The sequence below is a fragment of the Hyperolius riggenbachi genome, chromosome 2 (assembly GCF_040937935.1).
Source record: "Hyperolius riggenbachi isolate aHypRig1 chromosome 2, aHypRig1.pri, whole genome shotgun sequence".
NCBI classification, from domain to species: Eukaryota; Metazoa; Chordata; class Amphibia; order Anura; family Hyperoliidae; genus Hyperolius; species Hyperolius riggenbachi.
In genome coordinates, this window is record NC_090647.1 from 147,195,842 (window position 1) to 147,218,968 (window position 23,127).

At 50.4% G+C, this 23,127-nt stretch overlaps 15 pseudogenes; all 15 read right to left on the bottom strand.

Annotated features, from left to right (window-relative positions):
- Positions 1 to 938: 938 nt before the first annotated feature.
- Positions 939 to 1,057, bottom strand: LOC137559518 (5S ribosomal RNA; annotated as a pseudogene).
- An 83-nt stretch (positions 1,058 to 1,140) lies between these two features.
- Positions 1,141 to 1,259, bottom strand: LOC137557341 (5S ribosomal RNA; annotated as a pseudogene).
- Positions 1,260 to 1,342: 83 nt separating this feature from the next.
- On the bottom strand, positions 1,343 to 1,461 carry LOC137552985 (5S ribosomal RNA; annotated as a pseudogene).
- Positions 1,462 to 1,544: 83 nt separating this feature from the next.
- On the bottom strand, positions 1,545 to 1,663 carry LOC137549169 (5S ribosomal RNA; annotated as a pseudogene).
- An 83-nt stretch (positions 1,664 to 1,746) lies between these two features.
- Positions 1,747 to 1,865, bottom strand: LOC137549454 (5S ribosomal RNA; annotated as a pseudogene).
- Positions 1,866 to 1,948: 83 nt separating this feature from the next.
- Positions 1,949 to 2,067, bottom strand: LOC137553622 (5S ribosomal RNA; annotated as a pseudogene).
- Positions 2,068 to 2,150: 83 nt separating this feature from the next.
- Positions 2,151 to 2,269, bottom strand: LOC137547811 (5S ribosomal RNA; annotated as a pseudogene).
- An 83-nt stretch (positions 2,270 to 2,352) lies between these two features.
- LOC137548775 (5S ribosomal RNA) lies at positions 2,353 to 2,471 on the bottom strand (annotated as a pseudogene).
- An 83-nt stretch (positions 2,472 to 2,554) lies between these two features.
- Positions 2,555 to 2,673, bottom strand: LOC137553205 (5S ribosomal RNA; annotated as a pseudogene).
- A 3,259-nt stretch (positions 2,674 to 5,932) lies between these two features.
- On the bottom strand, positions 5,933 to 6,051 carry LOC137557342 (5S ribosomal RNA; annotated as a pseudogene).
- Positions 6,052 to 6,134: 83 nt separating this feature from the next.
- LOC137553492 (5S ribosomal RNA) lies at positions 6,135 to 6,253 on the bottom strand (annotated as a pseudogene).
- An 83-nt stretch (positions 6,254 to 6,336) lies between these two features.
- Positions 6,337 to 6,455, bottom strand: LOC137558639 (5S ribosomal RNA; annotated as a pseudogene).
- An 83-nt stretch (positions 6,456 to 6,538) lies between these two features.
- Positions 6,539 to 6,657, bottom strand: LOC137553623 (5S ribosomal RNA; annotated as a pseudogene).
- An 83-nt stretch (positions 6,658 to 6,740) lies between these two features.
- LOC137547631 (5S ribosomal RNA) lies at positions 6,741 to 6,859 on the bottom strand (annotated as a pseudogene).
- An 83-nt stretch (positions 6,860 to 6,942) lies between these two features.
- Positions 6,943 to 7,061, bottom strand: LOC137553620 (5S ribosomal RNA; annotated as a pseudogene).
- Positions 7,062 to 23,127: the final 16,066 nt, after the last annotated feature.

The following is a 23,127-nucleotide window of genomic DNA, read 5'->3' on the forward strand; positions in this document are numbered from 1 at the left end:
TACCCTGCTTCTGGTTCTGTTTGTGGATTGCGTTCATCTCTGCGAAGAGATAACGAATCCTTCTGAATCCTGTCCTGTTACCGTTTGTGGATTGCGTTCATCTCTGCGAAGAGATAACGAATCCTTCTGAATCCTGTTCTGTTACTGTTTGTGGATTGCGTTCATCTCTGCGAAGAGATAACGAATCCTTCTGAATCCTGTTCTGTTACCGTTTGTGGATTGCGTTCATCTCTGCGAAGAGATAGCGAATCCTTCTGAGTCCTGTTCCCTGTATTACTCCAGTCCTAGTCAGCGTTCCTGCTTATGTCATATATCGGTTCATTGCCGATATATACATATGTTAGTCAGACGTTACAAATAGTTTCATTGATAGCTGTAATTGTAATACGCTAGGAAAACATACTTATTGTATATTTATCTGTGTTACGTTCATCTATCTTAATCCTGCTGTTTTCTGACTGTCCTGTCCAGTCTTTGTGAGGCACGCCATCGCCGCATCGCATTGGCTGCCTCATTCCAGTCTGTCTGGTTTTGGACGCTTGCTGTCGCTAAGTAGCTGCTAGCTAGCAAGCGTTCATTCTGTCTACCTGTCCTGATCTCCTCAGTTCTGGTTTGTGCGCTCAGCGCTACTTTGCGCTGAGACGTTATAACGAAAGCATTGTTTGTGGCTGTCAGATCTGCACCAGCTCTGTGCGCCACAATCTCCTATTGCAGTCAGTCCTCCCCTCCACTATACTAGGGATAGCCTGTTTCCTTGTGCTAGTGTGTGTACCTCCTCCACGTCAGCTCATGCGTTGCATGCTGACTGTGGAGAATACACCACCAAGCCGCTTTCGGCTTAGTGTGGCCGCAGGCAACCTCCAAGGCGCCGTTTCGGCGCCTTGAAGGTGAGGCTTCCCACGCGTGCTCATAGCCATTGGGCCTCAAACCCAAAAAAACGCCTGCAGCACCTGGGGTTCACAGCCGGTCTCCCATGCAGCTACTAACCAGGCCTGAAGCCGCTTAGCTTCTGCGATCTGACGAGAGCGGGCGCTTTCGGCTTAGTGTGGCCGCAGGCAACCTCCAAGGCGCCGTTCCGGCGCCTTGAAGGTGAGGCTTCCCACGCGTGCTCATAGCCATTGGGCCTCAAACCCCAAAAAACACCTGCAGCACCTGGGGTTCACAGCCGGTCTCCCATGCAGCTACTAACCAGGCCTGAAGCCGCTTAGCTTCCGCGATCTGACGAGAGCGGGCGCTTTCGGCTTAGTGTGGCCGCAGGCAACCTCCAAAGCGGCGTTCCGGCGCCTTGAAGGTGAGGCTTCCCACGCGTGCTCATAGCCATTGGGCCTCAAACCCAAAAAAACACCTGCAGCACCTGGGGTTCACAGCCGGTCTCCCATGCAGCTACTAACCAGGCCTGAAGCCGCTTAGCTTCCACGATGTGACGAGAGCGGGCGCTTTCGGCTTAGTGTGGCCGCAGGCAACCTCCAAAGCGGCGTTCCGGCGCCTTGAAGGTGAGGCTTCCCACGCGTGCTCATAGCCATTGGGCCTCAAACCCAAAAAAACGCCTGCAGCACCTGGGGTTCACAGCCGGTCTCCCATGCAGCTACTAACCAGGCCTGAAGCCGCTTAGCTTCCACAATCTGACGAGAGCGGGCGCTTTCGGCTTAGTGTGGCCGCAGGCAACCTCCAAGGCGCCGTTCCGGCGCCTTGAAGGTGAGGCTTCCCACGCGTGCTGATAGCCATTGGGCCTCAAACCCAAAAAAACGCCTGCAGCACCTGGGGTTCACAGCCGGTCTCCTATGCAGCTACTAACCAGGCCTGAAGCCGCTTAGCTTCCACGATCTGACGAGAGCGGGCGCTTTCGGCTTAGTGTGGCCGCAGGCAACCTCCAAGGCGCCGTTCCGGCGCCTTGAAGGTGAGGCTTCCCACGCGTGTTGATAGCCATTGGGCCTCAAACCCAAAAAAACGCCTGCAGCACCTGGGGTTCACAGCCGGTCTCCTATGCAGCTACTAACCAGGCCTGAAGCCACTTAGCTTGCGCGATCTGACAAGAGCGGGCGCTTTCGGCTTAGTGTGGCCGCAGGCAACCTCCAAGGCGCCGTTCCGGCGCCTTGAAGGTGAGGCTTCCCACGCGTGCTCATAGCCATTGGGCCTCAAACCCAAAAAAACGCCTGCAGCACCTGGGGTTCACAGCCGGTCTCCCATGCAGCTACTAACCAGGCCTGAAGCCGCTTAGCTTCCACGATCTGACGAGAGCGGGCGCTTTCGGCTTAGTGTGGCCACAGGCAACCTCCATGGCGCCGTTCCGGCGCCTTGAAGGTGAGGCTTCCCACGCGTGCTCATAGCCATTGGGCCTCAAACCCAAAAAAACACCTGCAGCACCTGGGGTTCACAGCCGGTCTCCCATGCAGCTACTAACCAGGCCTGAAGCCACTTAGCTTCCGCGATCTGACGAGAGCGGGCGCTTTCGGCTTAGTGTGGCCACAGGCAACCTCTATGGCGCCGTTCCGGCGCCTTGAAGGTGAGGCTTCCCACGCGTGCTCATAGCCATTGGGCCTCAAACCCAAAAAAACACCTGCAGCACCTGGGGTTCACAGCCGGTCTCCCATGCAGCTACTAACCAGGCCTGAAGCCACTTAGCTTCTGCGATCTGACGAGAGCGGGCGCCTTCGGCTTAGTGTGTCCGCAGGTAACTTCCAAACTTTTGTATAATACTCGCAGCTTGAGAAGGGCCAAAAACATTATCAAAAACAACACTCACCCTGGAAATGCCTTGTTTGAGCTCCTTCCATCAGGTAAACGTTTTAGATCAACCCGCACACACACAAACAGACTGAAAGACAGCTTTTTCCCAAACTTGATAAACTCTGAATCCTCTATGAAATAATTAACACTGTGTACAAATTGTTTAAACATCTGTAATACCTGGCATACTTGTATAATTTCTTCTCTTCCTTGTTACTATCACTATGTTCCCTATATGCACCGTGGGGTTGTCATGAAAAGTAATTTTGTTGTGTTACACAATGACAATAAAGTGAATTGAACTGATTCAGACTGTACTGCAGCTATCTAGATGATTCAGACTGTACTGCAGCTATCTAGATGATTCAGACTGTACTGCAGCTATCTACCTGAAGAGCAGGTGATAACTAACCTAAGGGCCCCTCACCAGGACTAAGCTCCCTGGTGAGGGCAGGAGAGTCAGACTAGCCAGTTTGGCAACACACGGGCAGATACAGCACAAAAACGGAAGACAGAAACAGAGTGAGGGATAAGCCAGTCGGCAACCAGATCAGATAGGCGAAGGCACAGAATCACAAGACAGGAGGGTAGTCAAGGCTAGCAGAAGGTCATAACAAATAATACAATTCAATTAGTACTTTAAGCTATCAACAGAATCTGTCTAAGGGCTGGTGCACACCGAGCTGCATTTTCAGCGTTTCTGCAGCCGCTTGCGGCTGTGGATACGCTTGGTCAATGTATCTCAATGGGGTGGTGCACACCAGAGCGGGAGGCGTTTTGCAGAAACGCATACTCCCGGGGTGAGGCATTTTTTGGATTGTGGATGCGTTTCTGCCTCAATGTTTAGTATAGGAAAAACGCAAACTGCTCTGAAAAACAGCAGTTCAGAGCGGTTTTGCAGGCGTTTTTGTTACAGAAGCTGTTCAGTAACAGCTTTACTGTAACAATATCTGAAATCTACTACACCAAAAACGCTTCACAAAACCGCAAAATGCTAGCTGAAACGCTACAGAAAAATAACAAAAAGCGTTTCAAAATCTGCTAGCATTTTGCGGATCTGCTAGCGTTTTTTGGTGTGCACCAGGCCTAAGTGTGGATCCCCAGCTCCTGCTGGTTCTAGCACACTTTCGGGTCTGACTATGGTCTGAGTGCTCACACGTAGCGAATGCAACAGCAGACAAGGAACAACTGACAGGCCTGCCCTATATATATTGGGAGCGCTCTAAAGCCACGCCCCAGTCACTCAACCAATCCTGATCAGTGTTGGAGTCAGCTGACCGGCTGATCAGCTGACTCCCCTTCTGTATGCATAAAGATCCTGTCTGTGTGCGCGCGCGTAGAACTTAGTCTGTGTGCCGGTGAAAGAGTAGGCAAAGATCCACCATGCGACCATGCGACGAAAGCTACTGGCTGAAATGCGGGGACAGTCGCCATGCCACTCGGCGCTGCGGCGGCTTCCCTCTCATTCCCCACTAACCCAGGCACCAGTCCATCCTGTCCCCGCATGACGGAACCCGCCGGCTGGAACGCGGAGATAGCCGCCATGCTACTGCTTGACGCGGCGGCATCTCCGCAATCCTTTACAAATCAGAATTCTGTTCTTTGCTGACACAAATCGTTACACTTATTAGTTGTAAGGTATTGTAATGATCGCTGCTGCAGCAGCTATTACTGGAAGTAGTAGTGCTGCAGCTCAGGCAGTTCTGATCTATTTCCATGCAAGCTGCATAGCTTTGTCTGTCTTTCCCTGCTGTCAGCTTGTGACTGATTATCATTCACCTGTGTGGGAATCTGCATGTCTGCTCCCATTGGATGACCTCAGTATAAAGATCTGCTTCCTGCAGGGTTTCCTTGGGGTTTTCATAGCTTCAGCCTAAGCCTGTCTTGCTGTCGCTTTAGCCCCCGATCGTGTTTCTTGTTATAAAGATACTTTGCTGGTCTTTGCATCATATATTGGTTCATTGCCAATATATATGCATACCAGCACGTTTATTATTTTCCTTGTATTTGTGTTACGTTAATACATCAGTGTCGCTGATGTATACGTACACGAACTGTTTATATCCTGTGTGCAGTTAGTCAGCTTTCCAGCACGTTTTGGTAGGTTGCGCGTACCGTGACCACCCGTGCTGAGGTAGTTACCCTGCTTCTGGTTCTGTTTGTGGATTGCGTTCATCTCTGCGAAGAGATAACGAATCCTTCTGAATCCTGTCCTGTTACCGTTTGTGGATTGCGTTCATCTCTGCGAAGAGATAACGAATCCTTCTGAATCCTGTTCTGTTACTGTTTGTGGATTGCGTTCATCTCTGCGAAGAGATAACGAATCCTTCTGAATCCTGTCCTGTTACCGTTTGTGGATTGCGTTCATCTCTGCGAAGAGATAACGAATCCTTCTGAATCCTGTTCTGTTACTGTTTGTGGATTGCGTTCATCTCTGCGAAGAGATAACGAATCCTTCTGAATCCTGTTCTGTTACCGTTTGTGGATTGCGTTCATCTCTGCGAAGAGATAGCGAATCCTTCTGAGTCCTGTTCCCTGTATTACTCCAGTCCTAGTCAGCGTTCCTGCTTATGTCATATATCGGTTCATTGCCGATATATACATATGTTAGTCAGACGTTACAAATAGTTTCATTGATAGCTGTAATTGTAATACGCTAGGAAAACATACTTATTGTATATTTATCTGTGTTACGTTCATCTATCTTAATCCTGCTGTTTTCTGACTGTCCTGTCCTGTCTTTGTGAGGCACGCCATCGCCGCATCGCATTGGCTGCCTCATTCCAGTCTGTCTGGTTTTGGACGCTTGCTGTCGCTAAGTAGCTGCTAGCTAGCAAGCGTTCATTCTGTCTACCTGTCCTGATCTCCTCAGTTCTGGTTTGTGCGCTCAGCTCTACTTTGCGCTGAGACGTTATAACGAAAGCATTGTTTGTGGCTGTCAGATCTGCACCGGCTCTGTGCGCCACAATCTCCTATTGCAGTCAGTCCTCCCCTCCACTATACTAGGGATAGCCTGTTTCCTTGTGCTAGTGTGTGTACCTCCTCCACGTCAGCTCATGCGTTGCATGCTGACTGTGGAGAATACACCACCAAGCCGCTTTCGGCTTAGTGTGGCCGCAGGCAACCTCCAAGGCGCCGTTTCGGCGCCTTGAAGGTGAGGCTTCCCACGCGTGCTCATAGCCATTGGGCCTCAAACCCCAAAAAACACCTGCAGCACCTGGGGTTCACAGCCGGTCTCCCATGCAGCTACTAACCAGGCCTGAAGCCGCTTAGCTTCCGCGATCTGACGAGAGCGGGCGCTTTCGGCTTAGTGTGGCCGCAGGCAACCTCCAAAGCGGCGTTCCGGCGCCTTGAAGGTGAGGCTTCCCACGCGTGCTCATAGCCATTGGGCCTCAAACCCAAAAAAACGCCTGCAGCACCTGGGGTTCACAGCCGGTCTCCCAAGCAGCTACTAACCAGGCCTGAAGCCGCTTAGCTTCCACGATGTGACGAGAGTGGGCGCTTTCGGCTTAGTGTGGCCCCAGGCAACCTCCAAAGCGGCGTTCCGGCGCCTTGAAGGTGAGGCTTCCCACGCGTGCTCATAGCCATTGGGCCTCAAACCCAAAAAAACGCCTGCAGCACCTGGGGTTCACAGCCGGTCTCCCATGCAGCTACTAACCAGGCCTGAAGCCGCTTAGCTTCCACGATCTGACGAGAGCGGGCGCTTTCGGCTTAGTGTGGCCGCAGGCAACCTCCAAGGCGCCGTTCCGGCGCCTTGAAGGTGAGGCTTCCCACGCGTGCTGATAGCCATTGGGCCTCAAACCCAAAAAAACGCCTGCAGCACCTGGGGTTCACAGCCGGTCTCCTATGCAGCTACTAACCAGGCCTGAAGCCACTTAGCTTGCGCGATCTGACAAGAGCGGGCGCTTTCGGCTTAGTGTGGCCGCAGGCAACCTCCAAGGCGCCGTTCCGGCGCCTTGAAGGTGAGGCTTCCCACGCGTGCTCATAGCCATTGGGCCTCAAACCCAAAAAAACGCCTGCAGCACCTGGGGTTCACAGCCAGTCTCCCATGCAGCTACTAACCAGGCCTGAAGCCGCTTAGCTTCCGCGATCTGACGAGAGCGGGCGCTTTCGGCTTAGTGTGGCCACAGGCAACCTCCATGGCGCCGTTCCGGCGCCTTGAAGGTGAGGCTTCCCACGCGTGCTCATAGCCATTGGGCCTCAAACCCAAAAAAACACCTGCAGCACCTGGGGTTCACAGCCGGTCTCCCATGCAGCTACTAACCAGGCCTGAAGCCACTTAGCTTCTGCGATCTGACGAGAGCGGGCGCCTTCGGCTTAGTGTGTCCGCAGGCAACTTCCAAACTTTTGTATAATACTCGCAGCTTGAGAAGGGCCAAAAACATTATCAAAAACAACACTCACCCTGGAAATGCCTTGTTTGAGCTCCTTCCATCAGGTAAACGTTTTAGATCAACCCGCACACACACAAACAGACTGAAAGACAGCTTTTTCCCAAACTTGATAAACTCTGAATCCTCTATGAAATAATTAACACTGTGTACAAATTGTTTAAACATCTGTAATACCTGGCATACTTGTATAATTTCTTCTCTTCCTTGTTACTATCACTATGTTCCCTATATGCACCGTGGGGTTGTCATGAAAAGTAATTTTGTTGTGTTACACAATGACAATAAAGTGAATTGAATTGATTCAGACTGTACTGCAGCTATCTAGATGATTCAGACTGTACTGCAGCTATCTAGATGATTCAGACTGTACTGCAGGAGCAGGTGATAACTAACCTAAGGGCCCCTCACCAGGACTAAGCTCCCTGGTGAGGGCAGGAGAGTCAGACTAGCCAGTTTGGCAACACACGGGCAGATACAGCACAAAAACGGAAGACAGAAACAGAGTGAGGGATAAGCCAGTCGGCAACCAGATCAGATAGGCGAAGGCACAGAATCACAAGACAGGAGGGTAGTCAAGGCTAGCAGAAGGTCATAACAAATAATACAATTCAATTAGTACTTTAAGCTATCAACAGAATCTGTCTAAGGGCTGGTGCACACCGAGCGGCATTTTCAGCGTTTCTGCAGCCGCTTGCGGCTGTGGATACGCTTGGTCAATGTATCTCAATGGGGTGGTGCACACCAGAGCGGGAGGCGTTTTGCAGAAACGCATACTCCCGGGGTGAGGCATTTTTTGGATTGTGGATGCGTTTCTGCCTCAATGTTTAGTATAGGAAAAACGCAAACTGCTCTGAAAAACAGCAGTTCAGAGCGGTTTTGCAGGCGTTTTTGTTACAGAAGCTGTTCAGTAACAGCTTTACTGTAACAATATCTGAAATCTACTACACCAAAAACGCTTCACAAAACCGCAAAATGCTAGCTGAAACGCTACAGAAAAATAACAAAAAGCGTTTCAAAATCTGGTAGCATTTTGCGGATCTGCTAGCGTTTTTTGGTGTGCACCAGGCCTAAGTGTGGATCCCCAGCTCCTGCTGGTTCTAGCACACTTTCGGGTCTGACTATGGTCTGAGTGCTCACACGTAGCGAATGCAACAGCAGACAAGGAACAACTGACAGGCCTGCCCTATATATATTGGGAGCGCTCTAAAGCCACGCCCCAGTCACTCAACCAATCCTGATCAGTGTTGGAGTCAGCTGACCGGCTGATCAGCTGACTCCCCTTCTGTATGCATAAAGATCCTGTCTGTGTGCGCGCGCGTAGAACTTAGTCTGTGTGCCGGTGAAAGAGTAGGCAAAGATCCACCATGCGACCATGCGACGAAAGCTACTGGCTGAAATGCGGGGACAGTCGCCATGCCACTCGGCGCTGCGGCGGCTTCCCTCTCATTCCCCACTAACCCAGGCACCAGTCCATCCTGTCCCCGCATGACGGAACCCGCCGGCTGGAACGCGGAGATAGCCGCCATGCTACTGCTTGACGCGGCGGCATCTCCGCAATCCTTTACAAATCAGAATTCTGTTCTTTGCTGACACAAATCGTTACACTTATTAGTTGTAAGGTATTGTAATGATCGCTGCTGCAGCAGCTATTACTGGAAGTAGTAGTGCTGCAGCTCAGGCAGTTCTGATCTATTTCCATGCAAGCTGCATAGCTTTGTCTGTCTTTCCCTGCTGTCAGCTTGTGACTGATTATCATTCACCTGTGTGGGAATCTGCATGTCTGCTCCCATTGGATGACCTCAGTATAAAGATCTGCTTCCTGCAGGGTTTCCTTGGGGTTTTCATAGCTTCAGCCTAAGCCTGTCTTGCTGTTGCTTTAGCCCCCGATCGTGTTTCTTGTTATAAAGATACTTTGCTGGTCTTTGCATCATATATTGGTTCATTGCCAATATATATGCATACCAGCACGTTTATTATTTTCCTTGTATTTGTGTTACGTTAATACATCAGTGTCGCTGATGTATACGTACACGAACTGTTTATATCCTGTGTGCAGTTAGTCAGCTTTCCAGCACGTTTTGGTAGGTTGCGCGTACCGTGACCACCCGTGCTGAGGTAGTTACCCTGCTTCTGGTTCTGTTTGTGGATTGCGTTCATCTCTGCGAAGAGATAACGAATCCTTCTGAATCCTGTCCTGTTACCGTTTGTGGATTGCGTTCATCTCTGCGAAGAGATAACAAATCCTTCTGAATCCTGTTCTGTTACTGTTTGTGGATTGCGTTCATCTCTGCGAAGAGATAACGAATCCTTCTGAATCCTGTTCTGTTACCGTTTGTGGATTGCGTTCATCTCTGCGAAGAGATAGCGAATCCTTCTGAGTCCTGTTCCCTGTATTACTCCAGTCCTAGTCAGCGTTCCTGCTTATGTCATATATCGGTTCATTGCCGATATATACATATGTTAGTCAGACGTTACAAATAGTTTCATTGATAGCTGTAATTGTAATACGCTAGGAAAACATACTTATTGTATATTTATCTGTGTTACGTTCATCTATCTTAATCCTGCTGTTTTCTGACTGTCCTGTCCTGTCTTTGTGAGGCACGCCATCGCCGCATCGCATTGGCTGCCTCATTCCAGTCTGTCTGGTTTTGGACGCTTGCTGTCGCTAAGTAGCCGCTAGCTAGCAAGCGTTCATTCTGTCTACCTGTCCTGATCTCCTCAGTTCTGGTTTGTGCGCTCAGCGCTACTTTGCGCTGAGACGTTATAACGAAAGCATTGTTTGTGGCTGTCAGATCTGCACCGGCTCTGTGCGCCACAATCTCCTATTGCAGTCAGTCCTCCCCTCCACTATACTAGGGATAGCCTGTTTCCTTGTGCTAGTGTGTGTACCTCCTCCACGTCAGCTCATGCGTTGCATGCTGACTGTGGAGAATACACCACCAAGCCTAACAGGTATTTTATTATATTATTTTTTGGCAAAGTACTTTGGCTAAGGTAATCCAAATTTACGTTAGCAGCCCGTCGCGCTCCTACCAAAGGGTGCCGCACCAGAAGGTAACTCAAAATTACATTATCAGCCCGTCGCACTCCTACTAAAGGGTGCCAGACCAAAAGGTAACTCAAGATTACATTATCAGCCCGTCGCTCTCCTACCCCAAGGCTCCGGATCAAAAGGTAACTTAAAATTACATTATCAGCCCATCGCGCTCCTACCACAGGGTGCTGGACAAAAAGGTAACTTAAAGTTACATTATAAACCCGTCACGCTCCTTCCACAGGGCGCCGGACCATACGGCAATGAGTATGACAAACACAACCCTATTTGGGCATATTTGAGTATGAATTTTTGCATGATGCGCATGCGCTAACACAAAGTTTTCTTTACGCCACCTAATGCATGCGCACAGGATGTAATGCCTTATGGCATAACATGCTATAACAATCAAAATTAGGTCAGCAGCCCGTCGCACTCCAACTCCAGGGCTCCAGACCACAAGGTAACTCAAAATTCCATTATCAACCTGTCGCGCTCCTACAACAGGGGCCGGACCACATGGCAGTGAGAATAATCTAGCACAAGTCAAACAATGACAGACGTACAATTACTTTGCTTGTTGTTATGTTTTGACACCAGATTACTATCGAGTGTGACCATGTTTCAGGGCCATATACAGTTACGCTCTGTCAGTCAGTTGTAAATGGGGGTGATAAATGACTTTGGGTACCTCTCCCATTTGTAGTGCTGCAGCACACCAAAAACCTCTAGCAGATCTGCAAAACGCTAGAGGTTTTTGAAGCAGATTTCGGAGCGATTCTAGGCATGTTTTCTACGCATGCCTAGCGTTTTTTGTGTAGCAGATTACAAATACTGTTACAGTAAAAGCTGTTACTGAACAGCTTCTGTAACAAAAACGTCTGGAAAACCGCTCTGATCTAGCATTTTTCAGAGCCGGTTTCCACTTTCCTATACTTTAACATTGAGGCAGAAACGACTCAGAAATCTAAAAAATGCTGCAGCCCGAGTTTGTGGAAAAAACGAACCGCTCTGGTGTGCACCATCCCATTCACTTTCATTAGCCAAGTTTTTTTTTCCCCTGCAAGTATTTAAAAAAACACTTCAGAACCGCTCTGGTGTGCACCAGCCCTTACAGGATGTATTCTCTGCAGAATCCTGCACCCAGCCTCCAATACTGCAGAGTGACCAGGAACTGCTTTCCATTCCTCCCTCTTCCCCAGTCTTCATCCAGACTAGAAAAGCAGTGAAAAGCACCACCTGAGAGGGCATGAGCCAGAGACTCCCAGCATCCTCTATTTATACCGATCTGAGTATTGTGAGGTCATCAGGTAATCCCAGCATTCTCTATACCCAGCTGTGCATTATAAGGTCATAACGTAATCCCAGCATCCTCTAGCTATACCCAGCTGAGTATTGTGACGTCATCAGGTAACACTAGCATCCTCTATCTATACGGAGCTGAGTGTTGTGAGGTAGCGGTGGGAAAAAAAACAGCTGTAACTGATTAGTCAAGTTTTTTTCATCTGGAAAGACAATTTACAGCACGTCAGCATTGTTTGCATTTCATTGATAGTCTATTCTGAACTAAGGATGTGATTACATTTGTTTACACTCATAATTCACACTTAATACACTTCAATAATACACTTTCAAATTCACACTGATGTATGCTTCCTGGGTGAGGTTAATTGGCTTTTCTATATAATGACTGCTTATCTTTTCAATAAAACGTTGAAACTAAAAAAAATATATATATGTGACTCTATGGTCTATTTTTAATAGCTATTTGACAGTTATAGATAACCGTCATTTCTGATATTATTTGGTATACCAGCTTACATAACTTTCTCTCTGGCTACTACCGTGTTTCCCCAAAAATAAGGCATTGGCCTCGATTCATAAAGCATTCCCGCATTCGGAAATGCAGAAAACCGCTCACTTTACCGACCACACAGCAAAATATGTATTCATAAAGGCTTTTTCCGCATGAAAAGCCGACATTCGCGAGCAGAGTGATTAATCACCGCCTTGCGCGGTGATTATCATAGCAAAAGTAACAAATGTCAATTCATAAAGATTAGAGGTAGCGGTATGCGGACGGGTATTACCGCTACCTCTGATGTGGCGAGAAGCGTGCGGAATACAGTGCAGTGAATGGGACAGACCTCCCAAGCAGCTGCAGAGAGAACACCGCACGGAGGGATTCCGCCTGCTTCTCCTGTTTCCGCATGTCTCCCGACAGCCTAACGCCTGCCTACAGCGGAATATCTCCGCACGCCTGTCACAAGTAGCAAAATTTTTATGAATTACCACCCTGAAGGCGGAAATACCGACAGCGGTGTTTCCCCGCTCGACGTTACCTTCCCGACAGCACTTTTATGAATCGAGGCCAAAGTCTTATATTTTTTTTTCCTTCAAAAGATGTGCTAGTTCTTATTTTCGGGGAGGTCTTATATATGGTTAGGGTAGCAAGATCCCCATTCCCCCACCACCACTTTACCTTCTGATGACCCCCTCCTCCATAAAGTCCCATCCACGCTCTTCACTGTACCAGTAATTCAAACCGCAGGACAGCAGTAAACTGGTGATTTCCCCACTGATGCTTTGTTTCCTGTTGGCCCCGTTCCCCATTGCCCGCTGTCATAATTCAAACTGCTGATCAGCTGTAAACTGCAGCGAGGGCAGCTAGTTACACTGTAACAGCACTTCCATGAACAGGAAGTAAATAGAGATTTCACTTCCTGTACACGGAAGCGCTGTTACAGTGTAACTAGCTGACTTAACCGCAGTTTACCGCTGATCAGCGGTTTGAATTATGACGGCGGGCAATGGGGAACGGGGCCAGCAGGAAATAAAGCAGCAGTGGGGGAATCACCTGTCCTGCGGTTTGAATTACCGGTATGTTGGCAGGCAGTGAAGAAAGAGGATGCGTCTTTCTGGAGGAGGGGGGGGGGGGGTCAGCAGGAGGTAAAGTGGCAGTGGGGGAAGGGGGGCAGACGGACGGGACTTACACAACCACTAGGGCTTATTTTAGGGGTAGGCCTTATATTTCGAGCATGCTAGGAATTTGGGATTGGTCTTATTTTAAAGGGAAGGCCTACTTTCGGGGAAACACGTTTTTTTTTCAGATTTTTGCCGCACCTAGGTTTAGAGGGCACAAATCTGAAAAAAACCCCAAAACTACTAAACCTGTAGTGTCTATGGTCCAGGGGCATTGTATGGGTCCTTTTCTTTCCAAACTGTCTCTAGCTAAGCTACACTGACCCCTGCTGCTCCAGTAACTACCCTACATTAACCCTTATTGCCCCACCAGCTACACTAACTACTCTACACTTACTCCTGCTGCCCCATTACCTACATTATACTTACTACCGCTGCCCCCCAAAACCTACACTAAGCTACAATGCCCCCACTACCTACACTAAGCCACAATACCCCCACTACCTACACTAAGCCACAATGCCCCCACTACCTACGCTAAACTACAATGCCATCCAACCTACACTAAACTACAATGCCTGCCCCCACTACCTACACTAAGCTATAATAACCTCCACTACCTACATCACTAAGTCACAATGCCTGCCTCCAACATGTACACACATGCATGTTTCATACTCACCAATCCTAGGGGAGAGGCATGCTGCTGGGCTGCTTTTGATCCTGGGCTAATGGTGATGGTGTCCCGGGTCCCCTGCAGTCCGGTCTGTCCGTGCTGTGCTGGCATCTGTGGCAAGTATGCCTCCTGGAGCTGGAGCCGCTGAAAGAACTGGAGTCACGTGGGCAACTCCAGCTGATGGCCCATGTGACTCAGAGCTGCTAATGTCCTCCGCCGCTGATGTCTTCCAGAGGGACGATAGTGACACAGACCCACCGATGTCCTCCACCGCCGATGTCCTCCACTTTCCTGACGGTGGTAGAGAAGAAGGGACATTGCTGGTGCCACATGCCATTCCGAAGCCGATGCAAGTACCGGAGTCACGTGGGCAGCTCCAGCTGATGGCCCACGTGACTCCAAGCCACCAATGTCCGCCGCCACCGCCGATGTCCTCTGCCGCTGACTTCCTCCTGCCCAAGCCACTGATTTCTTCTGACGTTCTCTGCTGGCGGTAGCAAAGCAGGAACGTCGCTGATGCCAAATGCCTGCCGCCTGCCGAAGCTGCTACAAATTTCGGAGTCACGTGGGCAGCTCAGCTAAAAGACCACGTGACTCTGAGCTACCGATGGCTGCCGCCGCCCATGTCCTCCACCGCTGATTTCCTCTTACCTGACCCTCCCAAGAACTTGAAGACGCCAGTCAATGCCACTCCACACCAGCCAGCAACACAGGGCACACAGAGATCAAGAGACCCGAACAAGAAACCCGGAGAAATACTGCCACTTTCATGTGGAAATCCCCTGATCCATGGGCGCCCCCTGGCGGTCATAGCGCTAGTGGCGGGGAGGCTGCTGTTCGGGGGCATATTGCATGGTGAGAGGGGGGCGATCGCTGCTGCGGATGGAGGAGGGGTCTTTGGCAGACACATATAATGCCACTTGGAGCCTTCATGGGGTGGTGATGGTAAGCTATGAGGAGTGTGATGTGACTGGAGAGGCACAGAGCCTGTCACGTGACCCCGGAGCTACAGGGAGGTGGGGATGTCAGCACTGGAGGCTCAGATGCGGCTCCATCACTGGAGATGGTCACCTGCAGAGGGGGGGGGCTCTGGGTGGCCAGACATCTATTTTTTCAAGAAATAGGCTGTGAGAAGCTCCACCTACCAGGTAATATGGTGCTTCCCACTGACAGACTTCTCCACCCCCCCCCCAGCTGTGAGAAGCTCCGCCCACAATCCACTGAAATGCTGGGTATACACATGCAATTTCCTGCCCGATCAAAACTAGATCGGACAGGAAGTTGCATCATGTGTACATGTCCAAAGTGCACCCGATCAATAAAGCAATCAATTTTCCAATTATAAGTGCACAAAATCGATCCTTTTATCGATCGGGAGCCAATTGGACAAGTTGGAAATAATCACTTGATTTCGGTCAATCAGGTGGGAAATTGCATCGTGTGTACCCAACATAAGCTTTGCCCAGCACCCGCCGGAAGCATCTCCTCACTAGTGACAACAAAAACGAAAAGAAGGAATTTCTCTGATATTATCAAAAATAATTTGATACGGCAAAATGAGGAAGCCTTTAACATGTTTAGTACAATGTGGGGCTGCTGGGCTATCAGCTATGAACGCACCCTAGTGAATAGGCATACTTATTGTTCGGATAGATATTTAAATGCAATGATTATATTCAGGCTCGGACAGAGCCGCCGAACCACCAACGGTCCCATCGGTGGGCCCCGACTGCCCCTCCTCCTGGGGGCCCCTAGAAGGGGTGCGCTGGAGGGGAGAGCCGCGGGGAGGGCAGCCCGACTGTTTTTTTTTTTTTTGTTTGTTTTTTTATGTCCCTTAAAAAAAACTATTTTCCCCGGGGGGGGGGCCCCCTCCTATCCTCCCCCTCCAGCACCTCGGAGGGCCCCCCTCCTGTTACGAGCGGCGGTAGAGCGGCGGGTACAGCAAAGTTCCGGCGAGGTATAGCAGAAGATAGAGGTCCAGCTGCCTCCCAGGCTACGCTGTCTCCTCTATGCAGCTCGCACTGCTTCCTGGTTTAGTGCGCGGCAATTACAAAGGAGACAGCGACTGGGAGGAAGCTGGACCTCTATCTTCTGCTTTACCTCGCCGGAAGTTTGCTGTACCCGCCGCTCGTAACAGGAGGGGGGCCCTCCGAGGTGAGGGATGGGGAGGATAGGAGGGGGCCCCCCCGGGGAAAATAGTTTTTTTTTTAAGGGGAAAAAAAAAAAAACCAGTCGGGCTGCAATCCCCGCGGCTTGTAATTGGAGGGGGGACACCCAGGTGAGGGGGAGCATAGGAGTCGGGGCCCCCACTGGCTACCCACCCGGCTACCTAACTGCCCACCCGGCTTTCTAACTGCCTACATTCCCACCCGGCTACCCTTCTGCCTACCCTCCCACCCGGCTACCTAACTGCCTACCCTCCCACCCGGCTACCTAACTGCCCACCCGGCTACCTAACTGCCTACCCTCCCACCCGGCTACCCTTCTGCCTACCCTCCCACCCAGCTACCTAACTGCCCACCCGGCTACCTAACTGCCTACCCTCCCACCCGGCTACCTAACTGCCCACCCGGCTACCTAACTGCCTACCCTCCCACCCGGCTACCCTTCTGCCTACCCTCCCACCCGGCTACCTAACTGCCCACCCGGCTACCTAACTGCCTACCCTCCCACCCGGCTACCTATCTACCCACCCGGCTACCTAACTGGCTGCCCACCCGGCTACCTATCTACCCACCCAGCTACCTATCTGCCTACCCTCCCACCCGGCTACCTAACTGCCCACCCGGCTACCTAACTGCCTACCCTCCCACCCGGCTACCCTTCTGACTACCCTCCCACCCGGCTACCTAACTGCCCACCCGGCTACCTAACTGCCCACCCGGCTACCTAACTGCCTACCCTCCCACCCGGCTACCTATCTACCCACCCAGCTACCTATCTGCCTACCCTCCCACCCGGCTACCTAATTGCCCACCCGGCTACCTAACTGCCTACCCTCCCACCCGGCTACCTATCTGCCCACCCGGCTACCTATCTGCCCACCTGGATACCTATCTACCCACCCAGCTACCTATCTGCCCACCCGGCTACCTAACTGCCTACCCTCCCACCCGGCTACCTATCTACCCACCCAGCTACCTATCTGCCCACCCTCCCACCCGGCTACCTATCTGCCCACCTGGCTACCTATCTGCCCACCCGGCTACCTATCTACCCACCCGGCTACCTATATACCCACCCAGCTACCTATCTGCCTACCCTCCCACCCGGCTACCTATCTGCCCACCCGGCTACCTATCTACCCACCCAGCTACCTATCTGCCTACCCTCCCACCTGGCTACCTAACTGCCCACCCGGCTACCTAACTGCCCACCCAGCTACCTATCTGCCCACCTGGCTACCTAACTGCCTACCCTCCCACCCGGCTACCTAACTGCCCACCCAGCTACCTATCTGCCTACCCTCCCACCCGGCTACATAACTGCCTACCCGGCTACCTATCTGCCTACCATGCCATGGGCGTCCCTACATAGGGCAAAATGGGGCATGCGCACTCCCCTGGCTAGCTGCTGCCCCCCCCCAGCTACCCGGACGTGGCTGGCCCGCCCGCCCTGGGGTGGCAGCGGAGAGAGAAAAGAAGCGGCAGGCACAGCGGCGCTGCCTGCCGCATCACTTAATTCTAAAGGGGGGAGCGAGAGAGGGGGAGCCCCAAGGTGAGGGAAGGGGGAGGGGGAAACGTCCTCCCTTCCCCACCGCTTCTCTTCTCTCTCCGTTGCCACTGAGGACACCTATAGATCTGGCTATTTAAACTGGGGACACCTATAGACCTGTCTATCTATACTGGGGGGCCCTGTCACTACCTAAACTAGGGGCTCCTGTCACTACATACACTGGGGGGGGGGGTCCCTGTCACTGCATACACTGGGGGGCTCCTGTCATACCTAAACTGGGGGTACCTGTCACTAACTGAATTGGGGGGGGGGCGCCTGTCAATACCTGAACTGGGGGCACCTGTCACTACCTGAACTGGGGGGCCCTGTCACTACCTAAACTGGGGGCTCCTGTCACTACATACCCTGGGGGGCACCTGTTACTACCTTAACTGGGGGGCACCTGTCACTACAAACACTGGGGGCTCCTGTCACTTCCTAAACTGGGGGGTATCTGTCACTAACTAAACTGGGGGGCTCCTGTCGCTACCTAAACTTGGGGGTCCTGTCACTACCTAAGCTGGGAGGCTCCTGGTGCTACCTAAACTAGGGTGCACCTGTCACTACCTAAACTATCCAGGCCAGCCCAGCATCACCACCAGCCAACCAGCCCAGAATCACTGTCAAAAAGGCCACAGCATCACCACCAACAGTCAGGCCAACATTTACTTCAACCAGCCAAGTACAGCCCAGCATCACCGCCAGGCCGGCCACAGCATCACCGCCAGGCCTTTCAGCCCACACATCATCACCAATCCAGCCAAAAACAGTATTGCCTGGCACAGCAGCCAGTAGAGGAGATTCAGAAGCCAGGTGAGAGGTGTCTACCATATTAATGGGGCATTCTGCCTATTTATGTGAAATGCTGTTTATTTATGTGCCTCATGACTGCTGAATTTGTCTTTTTGGAGGCCTCATGGTTACTGAATTTGTCTTGTTGGGGGCCTCATGGTTACTGAATTTGTCTTGTTGGGGGCCTCATGGTTACTGAATGTCTTGTTGGGGGCCTCATGATTGCTGAATTTGTCTTGTTGGGGGCCTCATGATTGCTGAATTTGTCATGTTGGGGGCCTCATGATTGCTGAATTTGTCTTGTTAGGGGCCTCATGATTGCTGATTTTGTCTTGATGGGGGACCTCATGATTGCTGAATTTGTCTTGTTGAGGGTCACATGATAACTGCGAGACTATGGAAAAAGCTGAATCATCATCATATGAGACAATAGCTACTTTTTAAAACAGAAAATAAAACTGGGAGGTTCTAAAAAAAAAACAAAAAACAAAAAAAAAAAACATTTTTCAGGAGTTGGATGGATGAAATTGTTTATCTTCACAGTTTATTTTCAACTTGGATTTTCCATAATGTTCATGTATGAGTTAAAACGTTTTTATTTAGTTTAAATTGCTGTTGCCACTTTGCAATAGATAAGTGACTTTTGGGTTGCAGTTTGGGCACTCTGCCTTCAAAAGGTTCGCCACCACTGTCCTAATCTAATGTCCCACCATTCATGCAAATTTGTCTCCACCCATGACTACACCCACATTCTGGTCCATGACCACACCCAATTCTTCCATGACCGCACCACTTCTTCCCCCTCCCCCTTTTTTCTATCTGCCCACCCGGCTAGCTATCTGCCCGCCCTCTCACCCTGCTAGCTATCTAACCTATACTGGGGGCAGCTACCTATCTAACCTATACTGGAGGCACCTACCAATGTAACCTATACTGGGGGCAGCTACCTATGTAACCTGTATTGGGGGCATCTACCTTGCTAGCCTTTACTGGTGGCAACTATACTGGCTACCTATATTGGAGGCACCTACCTAACTAACCTATACTGGGGGCACCTACCTATCTAACCTATGCTGAGGGAAACTATTCTGGCTACCTATATTAGCCCACTGCCTTACTGTTACAGTTACATTACAATTACCCCCCACCCATGTGATGTCATGTCCACACCCATTTTTTTTGTCGCTGCGCGCTTTGCTTTTTGGGGGGGGGGTGTTGGTAAATTATCCGCACCGGGTGTCAAACACCCTAGCTACGCCACTGGAGGGGGGCACAGCTTGGAAGGGGGGGAATTGGGCACAGAGCGGCGGGGAGGGGGGGAAGCGTCCCCCCCTCCCTCACCTAGGGCCCCCCCTTCCGCGCACCCCCCTCCTCCAGAAGTGCAGCCAGCAGCGAGCGGAGAATAGCTACAGAGATGATGCTATCTCCGCTCCGAGTCCGCATGCCGCTGCCCTGCTGGTCTCTGACTGTAGTGTGTGACGCTGTCCAATCACGCTTTCGCAGTACTTCCTGCTAGAGCGTGATTGGACAGCGTCACTACAGGAGACAGAGACCAGCAGGGCAGCAGCGGCATGCGGAGCGGAGATAGCATCATCTGAAGCTGGTAAGCTATTCTCCGCTCGCTGCTGGCTGCACTTCTCGAGGAGGGGGGTGTGCGGAAGGGGGGGCCCTAGGTGAGGGAGGGGGGGGAGGCTTCCCCGCTGATCTGTGCCCTCTGCCCCCCCTTCCAAGCTGGGGGGGACTTGCATTGTGTGGGGGTATCTCTGCCACCAACCTGATTGCATTGTGTGGGGGTATCTCTGCCACCAACCTGATTGCATTGTGTGGGGGTATCTGCAGCCAACCTGATTGCATTGTGTGGGGGTATCTGCAGCCAAACTGATTGCATTTTGTGGGGGTATCTGCAGCCAAACTGATTGCATTTTGTGGGGGTATCTGCCGTCAACCTGATTGCATTTTGTGGGGGTATCTGCCGTCAACCTGATTGCATTGTGTGGGGGTATCTGCCGTCAACCTGATTGCATCTTGTGGGGGTATCTGCCACCAACCTGATTGCATTGTGTGGGGTTATCTGCCGTCAACCTGATTGCATTTTGTGGGGGTATCTGCTGCCATTTGACTACTTGATGAATTATCATGAGGCATGTAACTACTTGAATATTTTATCTACAATGTATCTGGTCGGACCTAATCTCTGTGAATAACGCCGCTACTTATTTTGTGTTTTGTATTTTTTTTTTTAAGTCTGCCCATGACTCATCATGACCACGCCGATGTTCCAGTGCGTGGTGACACCCATTTAGTTTCGCATTTAGACATATCCCTATTGGAGACTGTCCTCAGAATTGCTCACAATCTATTCCCTACCATAAAGTCATGCAAAATTTCTAGAGTACATGTGTATGTGAGCCCAAAATGGGGGGGGGGGGGGGGAGGGAGGAGGAGGAGAGGGGGGTGGGCCCCAGGCTGAAACTTCCTTGGTGGGCCCTTGGTGTCCCAGTCCGACCCTGATTATATTTGTTTACTTCTTTTCATAATTCACTCTGATGTAACGCTTCCTGCATGAAGCTAGTTGGGTTTTGTGTATAAAATGACTTTGCTTATCTCTTCAATAAAACGTTGAAACAAAAAAATATAAAATGTGACTCTATGATCTTTGTGTTAAATAATTAAAAAACAATATTACTTTAAAATATTCCTTCTTGCGGCATCCTAGCTGCGATCAGCGGCAGACCTCTAGCATCAATGACTCCTTCCATAGAGCCCTGCTATAGCTTTTTGACAGTTATATGCAAAGGTCCTTTCTGATACAATTTGGTATATTTGTTTATATAACTTTCTCTCTGGCTACTATACATGCTGTAATTACCATCATTGCTGTATTGAGATCCTTATGTGACTATATGATTGTTATTTAAATAATAAAAAGAGTTGTTTAAATAATAAAAATAAATAATAAGATAGAGGCTCCCAGCATCCTGTACTGATACCCAGCTGAGTATTGTGAGGTCATCAGGTAATCCCAGCATCCTGTACTGATACCCAGCTGAGTATTGTGAGGTCATCAGGTAATCCCAGCATCCTGTACTGATACCCAGCTGAGTATTGTGAGGTCCTCAGGTAATCCCAGCATCCTGTACTGACTGATACCCACCTGAGTATTGTGAGGTCATCAGGTAATACCAGCATCCTGTATTTATACCCAGGTGAGTATTGTGAGGTCATCAGGTAATCCCAGCATCCTGTACTGATACCCAGGTGAGTATTGTAAGGTCATCAGATAGTTATACCAGCATCCTCTATGTATACCCAGCTGAGTATTGTGAGGTCATCAGGTAATCCCAGCATCCTGTATTTATACCCAGGTGAGTATTGTGACGTCATCAGATAGTAATACCAGCATCCTCTATGTATACCCAGCTGAGTATTGTGAGGTCATCAGTTAATCCCAGCACCCTGTATTTATACCCAGGTGAGTATTGTGACGTCATCAGATAGTAATACCAGCATCCTCTATGTATAGCCAGCTAAGTATTGTGAGGTCATCAGGTAATCCCAGCATCCTGTATTTATACCCAGGTGAGTATTGTGACGTCATCAGATAGTAATACCAGCATCCTCTATGTATACCCAGCTGAGTATTGTGAGGTCATCAGGTAATCCCAGCATCCTGTATTTATACCCAGGTGAGTATTGTGAGGTCATCAGATAGTAATACCAGCATCCTCTATGTATACCCAGCTGAGTATTGTGAGGTCATCAGGTAATCCCAGCATCCTGTATTTATACCCAGGTGAGTATTGTGAGGTCATCAGGTAATCCCAGCATCCTGTATTTATACCCAGGTGAGTATTGTGACGTCATCAGGTGGGGGAAAAAACAGCATTGTTTGCATTTCGTTGATAGTCTATTCTGAACTAAGGATGTGATCATATTTGTTTACCTCTTTTCATAATTCACACTGATGTATTGGTTCCTGCGTGAGGCTCACTGGCTTTTCTTATATAATGACTTTGATTATCTTTTCAATAAAACTTTGCCACACACACACACACACACACTTTTTTTATAGCCATTTGACAGTTATATATAACAGTCATTTACGATATCATTTGGTATAGCTGGTTACATACCTACTCTCTGGCTACTTACTATATATACCGCTTTAATTACCATAATTGCTGTATTGAAATCCTTATATGTGACTCTATGATTGTTGTTTAAATAATATAAAAAAAAACAATAATTACCAAAACATTCCTTCCTTCTTCAGTGTGCGGCATCGGAGCTGCGATCAGCGACAGAGGTCTCGAGGCGAGTGCCTCACTCCTACAGCGGAGCTCCCTTATAAAGCCACAGAGAGGACCACGTTGAGAACAGACACATCCTCCGCGCGCCAGACTTGTGCTTCTTGTCCGGCCTCCTTGCAGGTTTTCAGGCGATCGGCGACCCGCAAACCCGGGACCCCTGCTGCCTCTCCATCTCCGTACCTCCCCCTGAAGACCCGAACAGGAAACCCTGAGGAATACCGCCGCTTTCTTGTGGAAATCCCCCGATCCATGGGCGCCCCCTGGCGGTCACACAGCTAGCGGCGGGGAGGCGGCTGTTCGGGGGCAGATTGCGGGGGTGAGAGGGAGGCAGAGAGCGGAGATCGCTGCTGGGAGTGGAGGAGTGGTCTCTAGCAGACACGTGTAATGCTAGTTGATGCCTCCAGGGGGCAGTGATGGGATGCTATGAGGAGTATGATGTCACTGGAGAAGCACAGAGCCTGTCACGTGACCCCGAGCTGCAGGGAGATGGAGATGTCGGACTAGGCACTGCTCCTCGCCGCGAGAAGCCCCGCCCCTCGGCCGGGAGAAGCCCCG